General features: G+C 44.2%; 1 long non-coding RNA gene across 1 annotated transcript in view; it reads right to left on the bottom strand.

Moving 5' to 3' along the window:
* The window catches only part of LOC308069325, a 66870-nt gene that overhangs the window by 20739 nt on the left and 20193 nt on the right, over positions 1 to 25938 (bottom strand). The window contains exon 1 of the long non-coding RNA XR_013930342.1: positions 1 to 25938. This exon is cut by the window's left edge and continues 12236 nt beyond it; it is cut by the window's right edge and continues 20193 nt beyond it. This is a non-coding gene — a long non-coding RNA (uncharacterized lncRNA).

Raw genomic sequence — 25938 nt, forward strand, 5'->3', positions numbered from 1 at the left:
TATTGCTGAGAAACTAAAAAGTTAGTGTCTTGGGAGGTGATTCACTGCTGCAGCAGCATCTCAGATGTGAGAGTACACTATACTAATAGATGAGGCTGTTGTATGATGCTAATATGGAAACTAGAGCTCCAGCAAGCCGTTCATCTCCCTGGTGAACAACTGAGCTCAGTAGCTCACAACTGTTTGCTTTATATGCTCCCTTCTTGTTGCCATGAGTCCAGGCACACATATTCAGTTCCCTCAGCATTCTTGCAAGACTTAATACTCATTCCAGGTTCCCTCTTGGCACAGAAAATTTGCTGGCTTGATCCAAAAGTGAAAGCAGCTTTTCTTGTCTCAATCCCATTGCTTTCAGCACAGTGGCAACTCATTTTTCTGAGTGTGCTGGGATTGAAAGAATGAGCTCTCCACTACATACCTGTGCAAACCACAAAGGCTTGGCCTGGAAGATTTGCTGTGAGAGCCATTCTGCCACCATTATCTCAGAGTTCCTTTAAAGATCTTACAAGGCAGTGATTGATCTGCCCATTGCAGTGGGTTTGACTAACATTTCATTACCTATCCCCACTGAAAATGTTGTTTGATTTAGGTTCAAAGAGCTCATTATGTAGGGCTTTTTTTTTTTTTCCTCAGGAAAAAAAAATGGAATGCAGAATAAGAAAATATCAAATACTGAACTAATTACAATTTGCCAGGTTTGGTTGGTGTATGAGTGTATCTGAGATTTTGCTCATTACCAGTTGTATAATATAATTTCTACTGCACAGTAATTAGTCCCCAAAAAATAACCTAAGGAATTTACACAAGCCTAGTTGGAGGACAAGAAATAAATCACTGAGGAGTAGGTCTAGGGAAAATCCCCAGTGAGGACATTTCACTATTGATGTAAAACACTCAGAGGATTAACTTTCAAAACAGACATTTTGGGAGAAGCTCAGAAGCATCTCAAGGAGAGCCTCTGTGCCATATTCAGACAGTTAAACTCCATCTCATTGCACAAGCTAAGTGCTTTTATCTAGTTGATGTCAGCAGATCTCCAAACAGGACCCAGCTCAGGCTTGGGAATCATGCTTTCCGTTGACTTGGCAGAAGCACTGAAGTGATACTCAGCCCATCTGAACACAGCTGCCTTTCATCGCACTACTTTGTTTCCAAGACTCCCCTTCTTTTGACAATTCATTCCAAACACCTGAAGCTGACCTGAAAAGAAATTTTACTTAAGCACTAGCAGATATCTCTTCCTTCTACCACCATGGTATTCATCCTGAGACAATGGAAAATGTCATCAATCCTTTGAAGTCAAGAGAGCTATGATAGACCAGATGACAGATCGGCTCCCTCACAGTCAACCAGGCTCCCTTAGGTTATGTATAGCCATGTGAATTACCTTCCCAGCTGTGCAGTGTGACTGAGAAACAATCATCTGACTCTTAAAAGGCTTCATCTTGGCCAGTGGTGTTCACCACTGCCAGGACAGGACATACTGAAAAGCTGCTGCTTCAATTTTGAGGCAGATGGGTTTTACTACATATGTGGGTTTGGTGAATGTGGTTTGTTCTCCAAGTCAGTTGAGCTATTCTGAACTTTGGCCTGGATCTGAAAGGAACAGCTCTCTGCATATCCCTTCTAAACCAGTTCATTCATTCCTACTTTCTGCCCTTTTTCATTCAGATACTTTTTCCCTTTGAAACATGTCCAGTTGTTCTACCCCCAACCAAAAGAGAAAATAAAATTTACGATGTACATAAGCGTACTCTCTGTGAGGCTCTTCCAGCAGCTCAGCAAGAAATAGAGCCTACTGGGATGTATTAAAACCAATGACCATCCCAGACTGTTTAAAAAGAAGTTAAGATACCAGTAACCAAATACGTTGCCGTAAAATGTATTGCTCTGTCTGTCTGGGTCTGTGTTTGCCATCATATCAAAGCCTAGCAGTGATCCCCAATTTGCCTGTATTGGAATTCTTCATTATTCACCACTCCTCCCGAATCTGATGTGATCTGCAAACTAGGAAATCTTGCTTTCTATGTCCTCAGCCAAGTCTTTCATACACTGTAACTATCAGAAAGACCAGGATCTGCCAGTGCAGTCTCCTACAGTACACGCTCCTTTATTAACTTGTCTTTCATCTTGAAAGGCTTCTATTTATGCCTCCTTTCCCCACTCTGCTCCTGTCCTCTGGCCAATTTTCAATCAGTGAGCCAATTCTTCCCCTTTCCAACTCCCCACCTTTAGACATTAACCTCCGACGTGGGACCCTGTCAAACACTGTCTGAAGATCCAAGCCTCTCCTGACTGCTGCTTAGCCTCTTGTCTATGCCGACAGGAGTGTATGTTCTAAAAAAAGAAATTTCCAAAAGTTAGCGAGGCAGAAAAGGTCCTTTCCGGAAACCATACTGGCTATCTTTGGTCAAGCTGTGCGTTTCTCAACAGGCCACCTTTCATCTATTAAAACATTTTCTAAGACTTGTCTTCACCTGAAGAGAAACGAACTTCCCTGCAAGACCCTGGTGCACATCTAGGTCGTTCCTTAAATAATGGTGGGAGGCTGTCCGCCTTCCACCTTTGAGGAATCTCCTGCAAAACACTTCAGCTCTGTGAAGTGCCTGTGAAAACCTTTCCAATTTAGACCCACAGTTCCTTTAACCTCTTTAATAAGAGAGCCATAGAGTAGGGGGTTTGGTACCAACCATCCACTTCACACCCTCCAGCTCCCTGAAAGCTTCGTTTCCTGTGCTCTCTTTTCCTTTGAGGAATAAAGTCTGGTTTCCACCTTTCTACTTACAACTTTGGTCCAGACAGCTCCTCTCTGACTCAGGTGTATTCTCTCTGCCAGTAGCCAAGCCTGGTGTTTCTACTTGCCTCATCTCTACTCCACAACAAATAGGTTAAAACAAAATTAGCTTCCATCTTTCCAGCCGGTCCTTTTCTTCCTGCTGACACGCAGGCTCTGCCAGCTTGTTCTCACCCTGCTCAGTTCCAATGCCAAAATGTCCCCAGTTACCAAGGAATCCCATATATCCTGCTCTGTGTGTGATCACTCCTACACCATTATCTTGCCGCTCAATTCATAGCCTCTGCCTAGAAGCAGCAGTAAACCTGTCTCAATGTGCCACTTTACATCCACATTGAGTCTCCTTGGTCTCCAGAGGAGTGTCTCGGTTCACAGTCACCTTTCTGCTATGCCATTTATAGAGATATGTGTGTGCACAAGCAGCTTTCTTCCTTGCATGCCAGATGAGGAGATGAATATCCTATGTTGCTTACATAGCCACAGAAACAGGCATTTTCCCAGGCCACTATGTTTTGCATGATTAGAAAGAGCTGACTTAAACATATTCAAGTGATTGCATGGGCTAGTTACAGTACATTGTGTGGAGTGGCTGCAATTTTTATCCTCTGTATATTCACATTGCCCTGGACAAAGGTGTTATGTGAAATGGAAAGGAGCAAGATCAAAACTTGTTTTGGGCAGAAGTAGTTCTTGAGTTTGAGTAATTGTTGGGGCTTAGTGGGGAGGGAGGAAAAGATCAGCCCTAAATAATTTGTGTCCAGTTCAAAGACTGAATTTCTCACAGGCTTCCCAGTTCATCCAAAATGTACTGATGTACAGGGAGAAGTAAAAATTATTCTGCTCTGTCTGCCCTACTTCAATGTCCTTCACACTAGGCAAGGCAAGCCAGCTCTTTGCTTCAGCTTGAGCTGTTTCATTGTCCAGGTTTTAGGTCATCCAAGGCAGTGACAGTCCCTCACCAGAAACCCTTCCAATCTCCTGAATAAATACTGGAAACACAGCAATTCTGGCAGCTGGTGGAGCAGAGGACTGAGAACTAAGCTGATAGCTCTTCATGGCATTGTCCCAGACAGACATACCGGCTGACAAAGCTCTACGCTGCAGACTACTGCAAGCAGTACCGATGTCAAGAGGAAACAGCTGCTCCTTTGGGTTTTCCTGAATTTCTCTGAGTCCAAAGGCTCCCCAGCCCCAGCCGCAGCCACCTGGCCAGGCATGGCCTATGGGAAGGTTCATTCTGTATGCGAAGAAAGTAGGTGAGGCCTCTCACAGGTGCTTGCGTGGCTGCCTCTTACGGCCTTGCTGAGATCTTAACACAGCAGTACAGCAAAAGTGGCAGGTAACACCAGAAAGGCGCCTGGCATGGCCCAGCACTGCGCTGGTGCTGCAGCCAGTGGTGCAGCCAGTGGCGCAGCCAGGGACAGGACAACACACCTCCCCTGGTCAGCTGTCCTGGCTGTAAGGTCATTGCCACTTCCAGCTCCAAGCCCTTACTGCAGCAAACTCTCTGCTTGTCCTCTGGACTACGCTTCGCTCCCCCTCCACCCCAAAGATAGCCAAGGTCACATTTGCTGAGTTACAGGCTCCAAAGAAGCTTTGTTTGTTTCAGACAAGCCAGGGGGAGCAGACAAGAGAAAGTCAGTCAGTGTTATCACAACTAATGCAGCTCATTAGAATTGTTTTAAACTCTGAAAGCAAATGAATATCTAATGAGATTTCCCCCCAGGTGTAATTAGCAATAAGCTTTACATTGCTCTAAAAATACCCTCCAATTTTTTGAAAAACTAAATGCAGATAACTGGAAGCTCTAGTTACACTTAATGAACTGAACAAAGCACATTGAAAACTAAGAATATTTTAATTGTGTTTATTTAGCCTTCAGCAAAGGATCCAAGACATTTTCATAACCATCAAATTAATTTCAAAATGCTTCTTTGTAAGTTGTCCAGCTAGCAATGTCGATGTTGATCATATCCAGTGGACTATTTCCTGATCGGACAGTCAACTTACTAAATAATCCGTTATTCAAGAAATTGAAGCCATCTTTTCACCAAGCTTTCCCTCCCCTTTCTGCCTCCCATGGGCTGTTTAGTGTATAAAAAGAGTTTATCAACTCAAGAAGAAACACTGTAGTTCTGGTTAGTGAAAATAATTATGATTAGATATCTTCTTTCTCCATATTTGTCCCAAAAAGAATGGTCAGGAAAATACTAATTTTCTTTAAAATTGTCAAGAATTACTAAAAGCAGGTATTGCCTTTCACATTCACTTCAAATTGGTAAGTTGACTTTGTATCACTGAGCACCCCAAATGGCCAATTTATTTTGGCAAATATCAGCCAGAGCTGTCTAAAACACTGACCTTTGAAAGAAAAGAGGCTACAGCTTGGTACATGTATCATCTTTCCCTGTGAGTGTTTAGGACTTGATCCTGGTTTTGATTAAATCAACAAAACATCAGCAAGACAACTGCCTCACAGTTTCTCTGCTTCTGGTGATTGCTGCCATGTTTTTGAGATGTAGCATGAGGTGGCCCCTATTGTGAGTGCCACTATCATTTGGATACCTCCAATGTGCCTTTGTCTGTGGGTGATGCTAACATATAATACAAAAAAAAAAATCACAGGACAGGAAATAGGGCAACCAGTCCACGCTGCACAGAGCTATGGGGCCCAGTCCTGCAGCCTTTCCCACACGCTGCTCCGAGGGAACATCTCAGCCCAGTGTCCATGGATGAATGCATGTCCTGTGGGTGATGGGAGCTGCACAGCTTCCTGCTTTATCTTCATCAGCTGGGAAGGGCAGTTTGGGAGCACCACATGTCAGTTAACAATCCAAAATCAAGCTGTTAACTGTTTTGTTATATGGATGGATCCTTGCCTCTCAGCCAGGCTGGGGGCGCTTCCTGGGCCTGCTTGCTAGGGCCATCCTGACACAGAGCCTTTCTACGCCACTGTGCCATTGCAAGTCAGAAAAGCAAATACAGAGTAAGAGCAGGGGTGCCTGTTGCCTTCCCAAACATTCATACTGCTGTGAGATATTTTTTTTAATTCAATACTGATCACTAGAAGGCGGAGCAAGCAGAGTAATGAAAACAGAGCTTGAGTCAAAGAAACAAATTCATAGAATAGGAGCTGTGATGAGACCTTTCCTGTGAATTGTCAGTGTCATTCCACTAGAAAATTCAAAGTCTAAACAATAACTCAGACCCTTAGACTCCCCCACACTTCCGTCACAGGTAACGGAACTGCTGCTTCTCCACAGACAGCGTGTTCACAGCTTCATCCACACATCCCTGAATAAGCATGAAAGAGCAGGACACAAGAAGGGACCATGACAACTCTCCCTCCTGCTTCTGCTGATCATCCTCCATGAGTAGCCCCTGGAGCCCAGGCTTGGCCCAGAGCACAGCCTTGCTGCACTGCTTCACACAGCCCAGGTAGTCAAATCCCATTGATGTCCTTTGTGTCTCCATGCCTAGCTTGCCAGCTTCCTCTGAAGCATTGCAAAGGAGAGTTAATTAATTCTGATCAGTTCTAATAGTCTTCTAGGTCACAAATTGGTGATTCAGCTTCATTAATTTGATTTCTAACATTTCATCCTTTGCACTCTCTGCCCGATTAGCTTCTTGAAATTTAGTTTCAGTAAATGGGATGAGCAAGGCAGAAACTTCCAAAGAGATTTTCCTCATTGGCATTTGGAGGACAAGCCACAGCACAGAACTCCTGGACTGGCAGCCAGGGTGAGGTCACCTCAATTCTGCAAACTTCTTGGTGACAGGGATAGTGTGGCCAGGCTGCAGTCTGAGTCACTGTGCAAAGGAAGCATTGATTTTCCTTTCACTCAGACAGGCCTGTATCAAGAAAAGCACCAGAGCAAATTGCAGTAGAGTATGACTAGCACAGAAGGAAAATCAGGCCATAGAAGATCTGAAAATAACAAAGAATTAATTTTTCTGGTAGTATTTTTAAATAAAAGCTGACATTGATTTGTAGGCATATGTAAGCAGAGATTATATATACTGAAAAGTTCTCTATTCTTTCAGGCATCTATACATGCAACATCAGGGAAACAAAGCAAATCATGTCAGCTGCACTCTAGGGGAGTGAGAATACTGCAAGTCACCAAATGCTGTTCCTTTGTCTTATGTGATTTTTAGACAGGCCATTGCTATAAGACCCCCTGAAAAGTGAACATTTCAGGTGGAGGAAATGAATATATTATTCTGTATTTGAGACCTGGGTGGGGTTTAAAAAACAAAAAGACATTTTTCGAAGTGACCCAAGGATCATTAATGGCTACATTTCTAGTTTTCAGATGAGAAGTCTGTAACATGACATGTTCATATTTGTCTCTCTGTGGTAAGAGTCTTTATTGTATTCCACTGTGCAGCATCCTTTTTTCCAATGGGAGACCAAAACCATTTCTTCCTTAGTAGGACCTAGTCCTTCTTCCCAATGAGTAAAAGCTTCAGTATACTTACACGTGCCTGCAAGTCAATGCTGTACTCACAAAAATCATTATATCAGCTGGGGAGGGAAGAGGGCAGAAATAGTATCAGTCAAAAAGCAGCATTTAATTCTGTGATGCTGAAAGTTTCACGAGAAGGTCAGAGAAAGACATGAAAATGTTCTGTGATCCCTGGTGGTCCAGGCAGAAAATTGTACCTTTTGTCTCCATACAGATGACTGAGGAACATCTTCTTCTAGCTGAATTAACCCCAGAGTTCATTGTGAATCTCAGCCCAAGCCATGGCTTTTCAGCCAGGTTTGAATCAGCAAGGTGCATGTGGTTTTGCCACAAAACCACAAGACAATATAAGTTTGGGGATATTCCATCAAACCTAAGCCAAAGCTTATCACAGCAGAGAAATGTGAAAGCAGGCTGGTCCCACCTGGCTTGTGGGTTTCACTGCAAACACATCACAGAGCTTGAGCTGCAAAAGGAAACAGATTTCTGAGGCCAAAGGAAATCTTGGGGTGAAAATATTTTCTAGAAAATTAGTTGAAACATGCAGATGTACACCCAGAGCAGCGCAACCTGAGAGAGAAAACAAACCCACAGCTGTGGCTGGAAAATAAACCTGCTCTGTCGGCAGCACAGCTTTTCACATCACAGGAGCCAATGAAAAAGTGCTCGAGTGTTCTCACTGCTCAGACATGTGCAACCTGGACCCTTTGCTGGGCTTATTGTTCCCTTGCAAAAGGCCCATTTATAGCAAGCCCAGCAAGCCTGAGAGGGGAAGGAGGACAATGGCAATCTCTCCCATTCAGCAGCAGAGGCCTAGGAAATATTTGCTACTCCAGGAGAGCAGCAGAGGAGCCTTTTCAAAGCTGCCTTTGCTGGGAGCTGAGTGACAGCTGAATCACAGTGCTGCTTTCCAAGAGCCAGACCTCAGTAGCACTGCCAAGAGTGGCCCGTTGTATTCAGAGCCCCGACACAGCTGCAGTTACTGGGAGGTCCTGCCATTGTCCTCCCCCAGCAGAAAGATGTTTCTGTCCCCCCTTTATAGACCTCCATCGCTGCCCAGTACAGGCAGGCTGAATGAAAATGTCAGCAGCAAGCACCAAGCAGATGTGAAGGGACCATGCTCTCTGACCTGGATTCACCCATCACGTGGGCTAATGCTGCTAGATGGAGAATAGCTTTATAAGACAACTTCAGGGGGATGGGATGCTGCCATTTGAAACAGCGTGAATGTGGGGCACAGATATGACTAACTCAGGAACGGTGCTTCAAGGGAGGCTGAGAGAAATTCTTCCAGGGAGACATCCAGGAACAGATCAGCACTGTAAGAGTTCAACAGGATTTGTACACTCAGGAGTATGCTGAAAACTCTCCCCATCTAATCCCACTCTTAATTTCCACATAGTGCACATTGGTGCACAATTAATACCCCACTTTTGAACAGTGGCTGTAGGCTTAAGTCCAAGCTTTTGCAGTAACAAAACCAATAAAAAGTAGAAGTTTTAGAAAGCATTAATAATGTAATGTTTCCAGAAAGTAAACAGTATGTGGTATCATTCTGTCTGTGGTATCATTGTCTCTGCAGAATAGTAAAATGAATTTTATTCAAAACAAACAAAAAAAAAAGTGAAAACAACTAGTGTAGTTTCACAGTCCTAAGTAAATAAGATGCAGGAAAAAATAAAACTGAGTAAGAGAAAAATACCACACATGTTCAGAATAAATTTTAAGCACATTTTGTCCCCACTATGTTTGTGACACTTCCTCAGTGGATGCTAGAACTGCAATTCATTAGCCCAGCGCTCACATAGAGATCTTAAACATTCACCTGAAGTGCATCCAACTGTCTGATTATACAAAGATTCAGAATCTGCCCTGTCTCCATGCGGGCACTGCTCCACCAGCCAGCACCCACTGCCATGTGACTTACGTGACTACCCACGACTGCAGCTAGCATATGGGCACAGATTTGCAGCATCTGAAGAAAGTACCAAGCAACACGATTGATAGTTGGGTAAGAAAAGGAGAGGAAGGGGAAAAGAACTGGGAGGTCTGTCAACAGGGCAAGCAGTGTGGTCCAGGGGGGATTTTACTTCATTTGGGAAACAACGGGACATTTACGGAAGGGACTGTGCTCCTGGGGATAGTACAGGAGAGCAGCTGCTTTACACTGTCAGCCAGATCAGAGACAATGCTGCATCCAAGGGCTGGATGTGAGCCAGGTGTACTAAATGACTACAGAGATACCTAAGATACAGGGATGGTAATCTCTCACCAGGTTTGAAATGCAGATGAGGGTCTGCAGAAAGGGCAGCAACACAAATATCTTGGAGCTGAGAAAAGCCAACTTTGAAGGGAAATGAGACAAAGCTGAAGGAAATTGGCTGGGATTCAATAAAGCCTGAGAAAAGCACAATGGAAAGGGTTTAATGCAGTCAGAAAGTAATTACATTAGAATAATTCTACTTTACAGCATTTTTTTCATCATCAGAATTTTTGTCGTGTTCTCTCTCAGTGAGTGGCAGAAGCCAAAATTTCACAAGGGAAAAGTCCTGAAAGAAATCTCGTGTGCCAAAGTACTGAAGACACAGGATCCACGATTCTTCTCAGCCAAGAAAGAAGCACTAGAGGAAGGCAAAGCAGGCACAGCGGTGCAAGAGCAGGTGTTGGCAGGCCTGCAGGAAAGCTTCGTGGCAGTTTGTACCTGCCACTTCGAGTGCTGTCAGGTGTGCAGGCAGGAGAAATAGCCGCTCCATTCAAAGAGCTCCTGGGTAGAAGGTCAGTGCTGTGAGTGACAGAATAAAACTAGAGGGACGGAGCAACTTCTTACCCACACTTCAAAGCAAACAAAGTGCCAGTACAGACAGCACAATGAGGCCATTGAAACCAGAGAGTGATAATGGGAGAGGAGGCGGCACCATACAGCTTAAAACCAAAGCAGATTCTTCCCAGAACTCAATCCCAGAGGCATTACAAACTGAAGGGAAAAACAAGAGGGTAAAAATAGATTCAACTCTGATCCACAGTAATTGCACAACAGGGATAACAGGGATCTCAGAGGTGGAGATCATAAAGCGGCAGAGTTTTAAAAGTTAAAACTGTGAGCACCAAGAATCAAAGCAGAAGTTGATGAATCTGGAAACTACAACCTAAAATGTTGCTTCGGCTCTGGGCTGGCTGGGACATTTCTCTCAGTCCAAGAAAGGGTCCTCCTGCCACTTTGACAAACAGGGGCCCTTGCTAGGAAAGTGGGGTATGTGCAGCTTATACAGCCACTAAATCCCAAGGAGAGGGAAAAAACATCCTGCTCCTGACCCTGGCTGTAAACAGAGCAGATACGAAGCCTCCAGCTCTGTCTTACTACCATCTGCATAGTAATCCTGATGAACTACAGCATTTTCCAGCCCAGCAGGATTTTTCCATCTCTCAGTTCTAAGGGGAGATTATACTGGACAAATGATTTGCACTTTAACTTTAAAAACTTGCTTTTCCCATGTGTCTTTGTTCTGATTTTATCTGCCTTAGAAGGCAAGGCAATTTTGACTAACACAGAGTAATTAAAGTTTGAGACCGGAGTCTTAAACTACTACCATTAAAATTTCTTCCAAGTTACTGACTCCTAAATAGGTTAGACACATGGAGAAGGAGCCTTGAAAAATGAGCACGAGCAGCCCATAGGGTACATCGTGTGCGCATACAGGCACATGGAGGGGACGCAGAGTGATTACCATCGTTCCACAGATGGGGAGTGTCCATCTAGCTCCAGCCCCAGGGACAAGCACCACAGCCACTGCAGTTCCTGGTCATGCTCTCTTCTCCCTCCCTCACCAAAAATTGCCAGTGCCTTCAGCCTCTGAGTGGATCAGTGCCACAGAGCCTGGGCCAGTGCCAAGCATAGCTCGTTTTATCTGCACAAGTATATAAGCAGGCTTAGAACAGGGGTAATTACAGCATGCATTGCCAATTTCATGTGCTAAAAAATAATGACTCATTCTTCCTCCCCAAACTGATCATGTGATAAAGAGGAAAGCTAGACTTTGGTTTCTCTTTCTTTGCTTTCTGGTTTCTGATCCATTAGGCTGCGTTCATTTCGTGTTTTAAAACGTTCTTGCATAACCACAAAGATTAGAAATATGTTTTCTAAAATGAGAGTTCAAATTGCACAAAAATCCATTTCTTTAAGCATCTGGAAGAAAAAAATCCCACCAAATACTGCAGGACTTAGTCACACTACCAACAGGACACCAGTGAGTCCTCTTCCAGCAATCGCAGCCTGATTCAAGTGCCCTGTTCCCAAAAACAGTTCTGCCTCAGGAGTAAACAGGCAAAGCCAGAGAACAAGCCTTCCTGCTACTCTCACTGCTGCCTCTACCCAAAACCCTGAAGAACAGAAGCATGTCTTTTCAAGACTGACAGTTCTCTCACACCTATAAGAAAATATTTCAAATATTACATGTAGTTGTACCAACTCGTGATGCCTTCTATACCAAACAGTCCCTGGTTCGTGACCATACCATGCTTCAGGTACAGTTTAGAAAACTTCTTTCCAACATCACTCTTCTTCTTGCCAGGGGAAAAAAAAAAGTTAAGCTTTCCCTCCTAACAGAAGTATTAACTATTGTTTTCATGTAGCAAAGCCAAGTAAAAGAAATGTAACAACCACTAATGCAACAGCTATAGGGCTACAAAACGATGCTAGCCATTGCTGGGGGTTATTACCAGAGTCCTCGTAATTCAAGAGAATCTCCTATCTCCCTGCATTTACAGCAGGAACACAGGCCTTCTGCTGAAGAACGGAGCATTGGGTCTCTCTCAATGTCACACTGAATTTATATGTACCTCAGAGTAGAGGCATATGTCATTTTTCTGTGATTAACACATTTCTAATGAGATCCAGACAAATCTGACGGGGTGATAGGGTTTGGAGGGAAATTAGGTGGTTTTGATTCAAACCCTGGCTTCCATCAAAATGCTGTGGTCTGCTTAGAATGTCTGCGGACATCATTTTACAACACACACTCACACACAAAAAAAAATCCCTGGGGGTTCTAAACCCTGATTTGCAGCAGGACCCAAACTAGAAACTTGTGTAACCAGACTGCCAGGGACTAGCAGGAGCCTCTGCAAGGAGAACTGTGGTGGCTGGACAAGACAAGACAGAGGGGTGCCACTGGAATGGGGTGCAGATTCCACCACCTCTCACAGTTACAGCTTTTGAGGGCCTTTGTCCTTGCTGTCCTGGGAAGTTGCACACAGCAGAAATGGCCAAGCCACTTCCTGAGTCACCCATCACTACTGTCTGCAGGAGCCGAATGTGTCTTGGAAGCCTCCGACTTTAGCACTAACTGTGATCAGTCATCAACTCTGCCTTGCTGCCATCCGATGGTCTCCCAGCACTAGGTGGTCTGGCTGTAGGCACAAACACAACCTAAAAAGATAGTAAATTGTGTGCACAGACACATGGTTTTTTTCATGTCCACCAGATTATAACTAAAAATATTTCAATAGCTGTTTCTTTTTGCTGCAGGGGAAGGAGGGAAAGGGAAGCACATGGCCCAAGTTATTATCTCAAGGATACTTGCCTTAATGCTGCTACTAAAAGGAGCAGACATTAACTATGCTGTCACAAATCTATGTCCTGCTGTGGACCGAAGACTGGCAAGTTCCTCCTCTCACCTACAAGTAATTCTCAAGCAGCCATCGCATGATGAAGAGTTTGAGGGCACCTGAACAGTCATTCCGCTGTCCAGCATAATGGGTCAATTAGTAGTTCATGGCAGGTTCTTTTCTCATCCTCCAAAGCACAACAGCTACTGGAAAGGCACAACCAGGAGGGAAGGTCCAGAGTTTTAGTCTGGGCCTGGAAAAGCACCTGCCTCCACCACCCAGAAGATACTGAGATGAAGTGCCCCCTCACATTGCATTTGCTGCACCACACTGCGTAGGTTCCTGGCAAGAGCAGGCACTGACATCTCTGTGCCCAGAGGTGCCCTTTGGGCCTCTCTACTCACTCCACAAAACCCATGCTGCCTCAGATCAGATATGGGTATTTGTTCTCTCAGGAGATATTACAAGTGCTTTAGGGCTCGTCTCCCGAAAGCAAACCCTCAGCCTTGCTGCTCACTTTATGCTCCTCTGTAGCTACCCAGGAGGAAATGTTTCCTTCATGCTGATTCCTAGTGTGATGCCTAATACAACCAGGCAACATGCCCTGTATTTTAACTGTCTAGTAAATATTTCAAATGCTTCTGGATCACAGTTCAAGCATTAGAAACAGCCTGGTCCCAGGATAACAAGCTACCCCTGCCTATAAAGAGCAATGGTTTATGCCTTTCTACCTGAGCATGCGAGAGAACAGCAGCAGAGTGTCACCATTCTTAGCTAATTTGGCACTTCAAGCAAGAATGGGGCTTTCATCTCTTCCTTTTCATTATAACATGGTGAGACACACATTAGATATCAATAAGTAACTAAGCTGGCTACAGAGGACAAACAAATAATTGCAGACGCTTGCTTGGTAAGTGATAAGCCTTTTTGGGCTCGATCACCACCTGTAGGCAAGCTTTGATTCATACATGAGATCATGGAAGAGGAAGTCAGGCACAAAACAAACACACACAAGAGAGTAGCACTTAATTTCTTCTGGTACCTAAGACAGCAAACACAAGCAAGTGTAACTCTTGTAAAACTCCAGTGGGGAAGAGGCAGAAGAGATTACTCCAATGCTTTCATTTTTTCTAATCAAATTAATATTTATTCTTTGCACGTGTGCCTCCCTGTTCCCACCCAAGTATACACTCTGCACTGTGTGATGATATCTCCAGCGCCAACGGTTGCTTCAAGTAAAGAATCTCATGTTACCTCCCCCTTAAGAGGGGACTAGACGCAGGGTCTCTCTCACTTGTGTGTACGCATCAGCACACAACAACGAACCAGCCTGAGAAGCATTTCCTTGGGGCAGGAAACTCAGGTAGCAGCAGCAATAAAACACCTTTACTCTCATTCACAAAGCCAGGTCAAACCAGAGAAAAATAAGTTGCGCCATCACCTGCTGAACATGTACAATGTGGAGAAATGGGTTCGGCTTCAGGAAAGGGCAGCCAGGCTGCAAAGGCCAGGAAGAAAATCTGAGTGCTTCAGCCCTTGCTCAGCAGGGCTGTGTATGGAGCTGGCTCCTGTTTCTCGAGGCCTGAACCTAACACAAATGCTTCCAAACTCCAGACTTCAGCCTGGGACCTCCTTGGCCTGACAGCATGCTTCACCTTTAAGCAAAGTTTAAATGTCAGATGGCTGCTAAGCCAAAGGACAGCGGAGCTGTGAGCTGCACCCGGCGCAGCAGAAGATGAAGTCAGGGACATGTCTGTCAACTTTTACTGCCGCTCTCTCCTGTGCAGCGTGAGGAACAGGAGAACCTAAAACACAGCCCGTTCTAACAAGGGGCTTATTTGAACTTTAACCAACATAGTAGCCACTAGATGGCAAACTCACAGCCAAAACTGAATACTGACCGTAACAGACGACTCAACTGCTGTAAAATCAATGGTGCAAAAAGCAAGCGGGGGGACAGGGGAACGGGGCAGGGGCAACAACACACACCAAACACAGCAAGTTCCTTCACCAGGTTCAGTTTCTTTGTGTATTTCTGTCCCATCACTATACTGCACAAAGATGAGCCATAACCAGTGTGCTGTCAACTGTGTAAATCTTCTCCTGCTATTAATGTGCAGTTCCAAACATCACAGGCACAGTCATGGCAGAAGGGACAAAACAAAATTCCAACACATCCACTAAAAAACATATTGCTGAAGCCAGAAAAAAACGGCAGCCTGCAAATAACATGGCTAAAGGAGACCAGATTGCAGATTATGTATTATTCATTGCTATCATCATCGCAAGCCTCCAGCCAATCTAGTTTTTTCAGCATGGGCTGCAGGAAAGGTGGGGCCACTATGTAAATCAGAAATATCTTGCAAATGACTCTTACATATTAGCTGCATGTCTGTGAAAAGAAATGAATTGCATGGTAGCCAAAGCTCTACACAAGCAATCATCTTTGTCTTGCAAAGTGGCCATTTGTATTTTATGTCAGCCTGTTATTATCCTGAATCAGTTCTTGAGCAAAGATCAAAGCTAGTCTGGGTAAAGCAGTCCTCACTCATTACATGTTGATAATTTTTCTAAGTAGGAGTCCTTTCCAGGAGCTGGAGTCACAGCAATGGGCACTGTTACGTGCATAGATTCTGCAAAAAAGCTGGGCCACACTGAGCCAAATTTCAGCAAAGATGCTGAGAGCAGCTGCCTGCCTCCACATCCAGAGAGACTGAATGTCAAAATTTCTGTGCATCTGTAAAAATACAAGGGCAGCAACATGATGGTAATTTTACAGAAGGCACTAAACTTCTCATTTAGCTACAAGGGGAAACATCCCTTCAAGAATAATAGGAAGTAGATCCATTTTTATTTAGTGTCCAAATGTACAAACCACCAGTGATTTTACCATGCTACTGTACAGGGAAAGACCAACTCTCAGGCAGGTAACATCCCTTGTATGACTATAACAAAGAGTTGATCAAAACAATTTTCTTTTTTACACCAATTGCGGAAGTTCATTTTCCCCAATAGAAGAGTTGTCTGCTGCACTCAAAGTAGCAGCAGTGCTATGTACCCAGACTCAAATACTCCTTTCATCCACAATTACTTTAGGAGTGTCAGGAAAGAATAAACTCACAATCCTGCAAGCATTACTGAAAATATTTGCCTCACCCGATGATACTGTTTCACGCCCCTCAGCAAATTCAGCCTAAATAAATAAATATAGGGGATCCTACTGATCCCTGGTTTTATAAGTGTGGAGCCATTCAGCAGAACTCATTTCCCAGGTTACTCTTTCATACAACTTATCAATAAATTTTACACCATCAGTTCTGAATTACAGTAACTCCATAGATCTGTGGATCACCAAAGTCAGGGTGTATCTTGCTCATAATACTCACAATAACCATCTGCTCCTTGCCAGCTGTGAACCTCAGCTCCAGAAAAAGATATGCCCATTGACCCACTTTCCAAGAATCCCAACTGAAGTACTCTGGGGTCCATTCATGTGGCTCATCCATATATACCCTCTCTGCTCTGCTTTTTTCAATTCCACAGATTTATACAAGCCAGAAAAATTTCTCCTGAAAGGGTACTGTGCAGCCTTAAGCAACAACACATTGCTTCCTTTTGCTATTCTGGTTCTGCTGTTTACCTGCTCTTGCACCCACTCCTTTAAATTGTTGACACATCTCATAAGTGTGTCTGTTATGACCAACATATTTGATCAGTGTGTTTCAAACCTGAGCACTGCACTTGCCCATTTAATGAGCAATATTTTAGACATTCTCCAAACTTCCTGTCACCAGCATTAGCTAACACACGAGCGATCCAGACAGACTCTTTTGTTCTGAGCAGCTGTGCCGTAAAACAGGCTGAGTTATCTTTGTGGCCACAAACTGCTCTCCAAGGTCTCCCCATCCCCAGTCTGCCATATGTTGCCCCGATAGTTTGTACAAACTCTTTCATTTCCTCTCTATCCTGTTGCATTTCATCAGGTTAAACTAAAAGCACACACCGGTATCCCAAAGCCTGGCTGTCTGTAGTGCTCTGTGTGCTCTGCTCTGTTTTGCAAAGGGCACACAGCCTTTCAGTGAAGTTCCTTACATGGTCTCTCACTAAGCTCTCTGATTGTCAGGTTTCTCAGCCTTGCAGCTCTTCTACTTTCAAGGAACACTTGTGAGCACTGGAGCACTGTGAGCACTGGAGGTGTCACACTCAAAGCAGTCCGTAGCAAAGACAGTGCTAGGTGGTCATGCTGCAGTGTGGCTATCTCAGGTCAAGATCGAGAAGTCAAATTGATTTAGATAAGGAAAACCGTCAAAGAATTTTGAAGCCATCCGCTGAGGTTGGAGAGAGACAGGGCCACTCATTGGCCAAAGCGCTGTGAGCAAGGTGTAGCTTCCTATCTATTTTTGCTCCCTCTCCATCCCACTATGGAATGTTCCCAATACTGGGGACAACTAATCAAATGAACATTGGTGCCACTAAGATAAAAAGAAAATATGAGATGAAGTGCTGATCAAAATTAAATGCTGGTTAAAATACAACCCTTTGATCTCCAGTTGGGACTCCAGGTTTCAAGAATTGACAGCCCAGTCTAACACCCCAATGTGATGAACAGCCAAAACTGGCACTGGATGTGGCTCCACAGTGAGTTCTGTGACGGAGACCCCTTCCACATTCCCATGGGGGGGCCATGTGGCAGAGGCATGCACCACAGACAGGTCCATGATGTGAGCTTCTGCCAGGCACAGAGCCATTAAATGGCTTTCCTCTGCACCCAACAGCTATCATCTGTGCCACTCTGTCTAGTACCAACAAGGCTGTGTTCCCTCCACAGTGCTGTCCCTCCCCCCCAGCAGCCTGCTACATAAAGAGTGTGCACAGAAAACTGTGTCCTGGTTTGGAGTGGAAAGTCACTTCAGATGATCCAGCCACAGTAAAGGAGCTATCTCATACCACCCTGTCAGGCTGCCGAACAAACACAGAATATCTAGCTCATTCATAACTACTGAGATAAAGGCTTGCATCAACAGCAGATTTTGAGAAAAGCAGAGCAAACTATAGCTAAGAAGCAACCACTTGGAAAGGCAGAGGCTGTGCTGTACAGACATCACGTGCTTCACAAGAGGAGAGTTTGTGTCCTTGATGCTTTACTGGAGAACCTTGTGGAGCCTCACTGACATGAGAAGCAGCAATGGTGAGAGTGAAGGAACATTCACAATCTCTTGAGCTCTGATTATGAAGAGGAGCCTTTTCAATTCTTCTCAGTTCCAACTTTGGAGGCCAATGAGACATGAATATGTGTCAAGCTCAGTGTCAGAAGGATGCTAATGTGTGTATATAACCCAGTCTGACAGGCAGCCTCACTATCTGCAGATTTTCTCAACTCTGAGCAAGCTGTTGCCATCCAGAAATCCTGCACCAAAAGTCACCGTAGTAAGCTCACTGCAGAGGCCCAGCACATTTGATGGGCAACACTGCACTTTCTGCACCTGCATTGTGTGGCACATGCATATATATTTCTGTCTGGATAGGGCCGTATGAGAGCCATACCCCTGGCCATGACCCAGCCGGCTGCACTAACTGGAGTTTAGGAAATACTGTCCCTGCTCCAGGAGACACTACTACAGTGAAGTCAGTGGAGCTCAATCAAAATGCCACTTCTGCTGTGAATCCAGGGACTCACATCCCCTCCCACTGGGGGACAGCACATTTTCCATTTCTCTGAACAATCTTACCAAGCTGCAAGCATCAGCAGCACTAAATTCTGCTCTCTTTTGGGAAGGAGCCAAGACTGCAAATGTAAAGCACAGGATGTGATTTCCTGCCCCTCCTGGAAAAGGAAGCTACAGTCCAAAAGGTACAGAAAGAACTATTAATCCTAGAACAACCATTTTAATGTTGATGAACACATGATGCAGCTGCAGAAATACCAATTCAATTTAGACAGAACTTGTAATGTGCTAACCATGCAGGACTCATGATACTGAAAAGGGGATACCAGATCTGGGTGCTAAGAAGAGGAATTATTATTCACAGGCCCCTAAGGAGAGATGCCTCTAGGACCATTGCTCTTCTGACAGAATTCTTTAATCAAGAAAATACTAGAAAACCATAAAAAACTAATGGTAGATTCGTTACAGAATCTCCTACAGGTCTACTTTATACTGTATGTATGAGCCAATCAGCAGCAAGGTGCTGGCTTCTTGGGAAGGGAACAGCTTATGGAGTGAAAAGAAAACTAATGTACAACCCCAGCAGGTTTACTTTTGCACAGGCTTTAAAAAGAGATGGAGAAATAAGCAGCGCTATTGAGTTAGTGCAGAGATGAGCTGTACAATTCCAGTAGCTGTTGCCTGCTTAAGCACAATGAAATAGGATGAATAGAAGCCCTAATGTGGCTGACTCACCCTCATTACCCAACAGCTTAAAATGGGGGGTGGGTAGGGGGGGTGTCTTCTGAGGAGATCAGAAAATATATTTTTAGATGACTTAAGGTGTGAGTCTGTACAGTTTACGCAGCCCAAGCCACAAGTGCCCGTTATTTTCCATCTGTATGATTGTAAGAACTCTCCCATGTGCAGAGCTCAACAACTACTTTTGTTTTCAGAGTGTCTGCAACCATTTGCAAAAGACTGACAGACATGCATGCGCAGACACACACACCGTGCTGTCATGGGGACTTGCCTTCTGTTCTTTCTCACTACAGTTTCCCTCAACCTAAAATAAAAGCATGTTATGCTGTGCCCTTTGTGCAAGAAAATATAACACAAGAGTGTTTATTTGCCTATGAACACTATAATCTTCATAGATCGATATTAAAACCCTTCACACTTATTTTCACTGCCTAGTTCAATTGAACTTAGAAATTCCAATGTATCTTGAGAGAGTGCTGAACAGCTGCAAACTAGCCAAGGGATCACATTCCCACAGATGGTATTAGAGTCCAAAGCCCTTCATGTTTGACTGTGGGATATGTACAGGTCAAATGAGAAGTTACACTGTCTGGGAACAAAGTTTAACAAACCTTGCAGACAGTGCTATTTGTTTTTACAGTTCTTTGACTTAATACCATTTACTTGGAAACAGCTATTTTATAGAGGTTTTTTCTGTAGAGGTAATTCAAGGCCAATTAGCTTTCACCGGAGGCCATCTTCTATGTAAATTCTAGTATGTCCAAACTTTGTAGCTTCTCCACTGATTGATTAAATGTAAGGTTTGAAGTACTGTTTTCAGCGGTAATCTGACAGGTGTCCAGAGAAATGCATTAGGCTCTACAGTGGTCGAAGGAGGGGATTAGGAGCTAGGACCCTTAAACTCTAGATCTGCTCAGTATTGTTAATTATCCTTGCCAAATTTCCTACCCTCATTTATAATCTGTCGGAGACATGCAGTAAATTTACTGGAATGGGGAAGGAGGAGGATGTACATGATTGTTTGGCACTCTCAGGCATTATCTGCTATGGCCTGTGCTCCATGTCATGCAGCGAAGGTGAGACTGTCAGCCCTGCCACCATCACTCCCTGCAGCTGCCTCCAGCTCACAGCTCAGCACTGGTGTGAGCAGCCAGTCCAAGAACAGCCCAGTGACAACAGTTTGCTCACAAAAAGGCAAACAGGTGATGATGAATGTAGCAACTTGTTCTTGCTTGTGATCAGTAGCACCAGAAAGGATGCTATTCAGTCCAGAAAGACCAAAAAGCATAGACCCACATCATCTGTCTGACCAGAAACTGCTTTCATGTACTTGCTGCTATGCTCAGTAACGATCCAGAGCTCCAGAGTTTTGGAACATGCATTTCAGAGGCAGTGACTTTCCAAATACTGCAGTCACAAGAAGTATGAAACTTAGAAAAAGCAAATCTTTTTACTATGGCTGTTTCAGAAAGCAGGTGTACAAGAAGACCCCAGGTGCCCAGATGCTGGACAATGCAGGCACAATTGTATGTTCAGAAGCAGTAGCAGCTTGTTCAAAACCTCTGCCTGAAGAGCTGAACTCTGGAGTCATCTTTCATTATTTTTAACCAAAGCTCAAGAGCTGCTTGGCAGACACGAGATCTGGATTGCTAGGCAAGCACAAAGTTTTATTGTCCCTGTGTGATTGAGAGGCTAACCCACAGGATCTTTGTTTCCTGACCTCATGTATTCAGCAAACACTGTAAAGTGCACAATGGTCAATGTGGCCGCCTATTTGCAACAGCCAGGGCAATAGGCAATTATGCTCTGGAGACAAAATGATTGTATGCATGTCTATATGAGAGTAGGAGAGAACAAGAGAAACAAAGAGGAGAAGAACTGGTGAGAGTATCAGCCAATTTCTCAAATGCCCTGCCTTCCACAGACAGGCCAGTGGGCCACCCCCCTCCTCAAACTGCCCAAAGCAGTCATGGCCTCCAATGAAAGTGTCACCTTTGAAACTGAAGAGGTGAGCACAGATGTAAAACAAGATCTGCTTCCAATTGAGTTCCACAGCCTTCCTTCAACATCTCCAGTTCACACATCTTATGTTAGCGTGTCCTGGACACCTACAGCCAGAGCACAGCTGAGTGGATTCTCACTCAAGGCTGTCCCCAGGATGCAGAAATATAAATTATCTAATCACATCGAGATAGAATATATCTGCACTGCAGCAGAATGGGCAATCTCAGAGCTTTCCAGTGGTATTCACAGTGTCTTTCTTCATGTAAGCTTCCAGAATTAATCACCAGTGTATGAATTTGGCTTCCCATCCCTTTCCCCAGCTGACAGGAATTGATGGCACCAACTGCCGTCACCACTAGAAATAAGTGATTCCTTCACTAGCATGGCAGACATATGCCAGCTAAGAAGAGAAGATCTGATTATCAGACTTGCTTGTTTTGGCTTTTCAATGCACAAAAGGCTGTTTTTCTCAGAATTAGGGTGACTGCAACAATCTGTTTTTAGACAGAGTTAGAACCACAAGATAAAAGAGGCAGAAATCTTCTCATCTGCATATTTATCATCAAAATGCAGCAACTGCATAATTTAAGCTTAGTGTTAAAAATATTGTATGTATATTTTAAGGTTTTCCTACTCAGGTGAAAAGGAGACATGCTTTCACTAAGGAGGTTAATTATTTCCTAATGGTGTGAAAACAACAGAAAAAAAGGAATCAAAAGGAATTCTCTTACCCTTCCCCCTACCTTGAGGCACAGCAAAGAGACATCTCCATCCATATCCTTCACAGACACATGCAGTAAAATGACTCAGAACAATAGAGCAGAGGCATGCACTAGTAACTGGGGTCCCACTGAGCCCCACGAGGGTCTGGACACTTGCACAAAGGTACAAGTTACAAGAGATGTGTGGAGAGAGCAGGAGCTTATTCTCAGCTCATTAAACTGTTCACCTGAGAAGGGAAGCACCCCCACACCCAGGGAATGGGCACAGGCCCTAACCACCTAGTGGGTCTGCCAGAGGAGAGGTTCTCCGATACCACGGGCAATGGTGCCACCCAGCTGGGCAAGCACTGCCCCCAGCCTTCTCCAGCATCAGCATGCCAGCAGCTGCCTCCTCTGCAGTCCTGAGCAGAACATAGCTGGGCTCTGGCTGCCCTGTGTCATCCTCCCCACCCCACACACCCTCGGAGAGGTGCTCTTCACTAGGCCAAGCTCCACAGGGAAGAATGAACTAAATACAGGCTGCCTCTGTGGTACTGTCACGACTGAGCTCCGTCAGTGGCACCACAGGAGTTTCCTCACTCTCTCTGCTATACATATGTAGCCTTTATACTCTGTAGAGCTGAAGTCACCAGCTAGCTGTACATGAAATCTGACTTAGTAAGAGGACTTCTTCACCCAGGGGTGTCCTGGTTTATTGTTGTCTTTCCCACTGGCTGCTTCCTTAATAGAGACATTTTTACATGACCTCTGCTGCTGTCCATACAGACATGTGATGTTCCAGACAGGACCTTGCTTTCATTCTAGGAAGCATCCTTTCCTCTCCAGCACTGCCCAGGAACCCTGCAGCACGATCAGTCACTGCTCAGAAATGTCTCTGCGAGCTTGGCATGCCCCATGAGGGCTGCAGAGCAGGCTGGCCTGCTGGACACAGCCAGCTGGTACTCCCTTCGCTGACACAGCTTTCCCATGCTCTCTGCCGGCTGCCTTTGCATCCTCACACGGCCACACAATCCACTCTGCTTTGACAGCCTCATCCCTCAGACCCTAGTACCTATAACTACCTGATATGCACATGGGCTTCTGTTTAAAAAGACAAGTTAGAAGGGCAATGCATGACAATAGACCGCAATCTGAAGACAGCCAATCAAACCAATAAATCCCTACTCACTCCCCAACAGCTGTAGCCCAATTAAACTCAACAGTTCACAGGTGTTCATGTAATGACTTTAACACAAAAAAGCACCGTTCCCTTTAGGGGCCTTTAAAAAAATTTAGAGCTCTTTAAATTTTATATACCAACAACATCAAACCAAACTAGGAAATAATAAAGAAGGAAAGGAGATAGAGCAAAGAAAATACACAGAGTGTCAGCGTCAGCGTCAGCAACAGCCTAATTAAACAATAGCCAACAGGAAAATGCACATTCTGCTCACCCAGCCACGGCCCTTCTTGAGACCTGTGTGCTGGATGCAAGAGCAGTTATTCATACAGCCTTTTCAGCATTGTTGCACCAGACACACTTTCATTCATGAAGTCCCTCTGCCTCCTCAGAACAAAGCTGTGAATGAACTCATGCTAGCAAACCGAAGGCCTGCATCTATCATTTCTCTCCAACTCTTTGGCTCCCTCCCTACCATGAGGTCAAAACTGGGCTGGCCTCCACGGCGTGCTGGGAGGCAGAGCTGTACACCTCTGGAAGTGACTAATGACCCCACTATTTTCTGTGGCCCTGCAGCACATGTTAGCTGATCCAGGGAGCCCTGCTGAAGCTGACACCCTTGCTGTTCGGGTTGTCTGCACCATCTGTTTGCTGTGTGCCAGCAGCAGGCTCTTGCTAGGTGCCTCCTTATTCTTGGATTTTGTTACACCTTGCTATCAGTTCTGGCCACAACCTCATTATTTTCTTTTGTAGTTTTCCCATTGATTGCAGGTGTTCCCTCTACTTCTAACTCACCTTCATCCCCTTCATTCTCACAGACCTACATGAGCCCCTAGCACTGTTAGGATCACAGCTAGGAGCTGCCACATCTATTCATTGCAGGAGGGATGAAGAGACAGGAAACACGATTCTCATAAACCAAGAGAAGGAAGCACCAGGCTGGAGAAGAATGGATACTTTTGGGACCCTACAGGGTCCTGAAGATGCAAAGAATTTGCAGTACCTCAACCTTGGGGGAAACTCAGTCCAAGGATTCTTTCTTACTGCCCTTGCTTTGATTACGTGTTTGTAGCTTCCAACTTTCCCATGGTGACCCACTAAAGCCCAAGTGGATCTGAAGCTTTTGCTTTGAAGCAATCCTGGCTTCAGCTTTTCATTCTTATGAAGAAACGTGAAGTGTTCTTATAAAGAAACGTTTTTGTCCAAAAGATTTTTTAAGAGTATCAGTGAAAAGATGCTGCTCTGTTGAGAATTAGAAGGTTCTGGGAGAGGAACTCAGTTTCTCTCCATCTTACTAAAAAACAAGAGCCTAAGAAACCGAAATATTTTGAGGCTTCAAAAATCAAGTTACAGTGCCAAAACAGTGCAAAAGAAGGCTTTTCCAGAGTTCCTAGAAAAGGAGAAGACTGTCTTGCTGGGCCTTTGAAGCCAGGAATTAGCATAGGAGCAAACCAGGCAGCTCTGAATCCTGAAGTCCATTTTTGCATTAGCACAGCACAGACAGCAGCAGTAAACTCCCCAGTCTGCCTTTCCCAGAATATGAAATCTTAAATACTTTCTAGAAGCAAAAAGATGCGGAGTTGCAGACTTCATCCATTCTCTGTCCTCTGCTTAGAGGGAGGACTGCAAAATGTAATCCCCCTACAAAAGGCAGATTCATAGAGCAGTATGGAGATCTTCACAGTTATGTATCTTATTCATGCACTGACAACACCTAGCACACTGGGCCGCAACCTGGAGACTCCTTTAGGAATTACTGTAATATAAATAGTAAATGAATATGAATAATTATCTGAAGATGATAACTAGTGATTTAGATATGAAAAGGCCCCAGGATGCAAGTGCTAATCTCCTGAGATACTTAGCCATCCTTTCAAGATGCATGAAGACATATAAGTAGGCTAATTACAAAGGAAAATGTCTCTTGTATATAGATCTCATCTAAATTCAGAAGTGAGGCAAAAAACAAATTGAGAAGATACCCAGGAAAAGTTCAATAATATTGCTGGGAAAGGTTAATTTTCAGAGATTTCTTTAAGATAACCCAGAAAAACCCTTAAATACAAAACCAGATAAACCTTAAATAGCAACTGCAAATGTCACACCAGAAAGGCACTCTAAAATGAATAGGACTATTGAACTGTGGAAGCATCATGGCAAAAACCACAACAATTTCATTTTCTTAGTTTAGTTTCAATTTCTAATTCACACAAGTAGCTTAAACACGTTGATTTGAGATCAAAACAGAACTGCAGGTTACATAGCATCTGTTCTATAGGAGGGTGCTGTGTGCACTGAGATAATTTTAGATGAATGTGTTATAAACAAGATCTGTGGAACATTGCAGAGTAGCAAGTTTTGAGAGAGAAAAACATACAGTTTAAATGCATAAATTGTTTAGAATGTTTAGCATGTGGTTGTAAAGCAATCAACCAAGTAATCTGTTTTCCAGAGTAGGACAGCTCACACAGATGAAACAGTAGCTTCCTCTGTAATTAATGTAAGTCTCATTCAACACTCAGAGAAACATCTTCTTACTCTGTGCAAACTTGGTGCAAAGCCACAGCTTTTAGCCACTGCTTTTGTTATTTTCCAACAAGAAAGTTGCCCAGGCTGCTGCTGCAGTTATCAGGCCTGCATGCATGACATATTCTGGCTGGAAAAGGTCCACTGATGACCAGACTAGACCTCCCCTGGGACGTACTGGTCAGTGTAGACTGACACTTTGATACTGTTATTTTGGGATATGGTCATTTTTGCTGTGAATTTCTGAGGTTAT

The sequence above is a fragment of the Falco punctatus genome (assembly GCF_963210335.1).
Source record: "Falco punctatus genome assembly, chromosome: 9".
NCBI classification, from domain to species: Eukaryota; Metazoa; Chordata; class Aves; order Falconiformes; family Falconidae; genus Falco; species Falco punctatus.